Below are 1,202 nucleotides of genomic sequence, written 5' to 3'. Positions count from 1 at the left end.
CATGGGCCTCCAGATGCTACAGCGTGTCTGGAGACAGCCCCTGACTGAGGAGGACATGGGTGCCACTGTCAGGGATTGGGGCCTTCTCTGATAGGGTTCCTCAGGTTTCCTTGGCCAGTCGGCTTATCTGGACTCTATTGAAGTTGGATTTACTCTATCCATATAAAGTTGAGATGTGAGAGGAAGCCGTGGCTTTTCTCTTGGTGAGAAAGACACAAAAGAAGGAAGTTTGATTTGGTGGGGCTGGTCCTATTGCTGGCCATCTGGGCCTGTGTCTGAGGGAAGTCTCTAACACATCAGAGTGTCCTGCTGGCAGAGATACCCATTACAATCAGCTATGCGATGTGTAAAGCCTCTGAGATGCTGCCCTCTGTGTTTACGATGGGCTTATCCAGCTCAGAGGGTCTTCTCTGGGCAATCTGGTGCCCAGGCCTGGGTAGCCTGTGCTGTCTCCAGGAAGGCCCAGCCCAACAAAGGAGACAGAGACAAAAGGCAGCTCTTTCACAAAGGTGCTCAGGATGCTTCTAGCTGAGTGGGCTTCTGAAAAGAAGAAGTCTCCTAGGAATCCTAGAATCCTTTTGGACCTTAAAATGCAGAGAAATGAGGAGAAAGGAAGGTGGGAGGAGGGGTCCAATGGAGACAGAGGTGTGCCATGCCAGCTGCCTGGTGAACACGAGCCAGCCAGGCCTTTTCCCTGATGGCTGGAAGTCTAGGGATAAGGCTGTAGGAGATGGTTTTCTTGGAGCACAGGATTCTGAGGTCCCTCATGTAAGCCTTCCCAAACCTCCAGTGCAGCCCTGGCTCCTGATCTCCTACTCTACATTTGGACCTCCCCACTCAAGGCATGGAAAGCCAACCAGGTCCTCCCTTGAGCGCTCCTTCAGACCTGCTCCTTCTCCAGCTGAACCTTAAGAGGCTGTTGCGGTCTCTAGGAGGAAGGCCTGAGTGCAGGGGAAGAAGAGCTACAGGGAATAGTTGAGTTTGGAATGTATTTTGAAGCCAGGAAAATATCCTAATTATATGGTTTTACAAAGCAAGTTACCAAACAAAAGTTAACGAGATCAGATTTTCAGTAGAAAGTCACTCATGACTCTGGCTGAGAGAAGAAAATAAGCCTTTGCTATTCTCAGAGGGAGCATTAGGTATCCTACTACTTGATCATTTAAAGATTGATGGCATAAAAAGCAGGAGAGAACCTTTTT

Source organism: Tupaia chinensis, unplaced genomic scaffold, assembly GCF_000334495.1.
Source record: "Tupaia chinensis unplaced genomic scaffold, TupChi_1.0 Scaffold145685_1, whole genome shotgun sequence".
Classification (NCBI taxonomy): Eukaryota; Metazoa; Chordata; class Mammalia; order Scandentia; family Tupaiidae; genus Tupaia; species Tupaia belangeri.
This window is presented reverse-complemented; position numbering follows the sequence as displayed.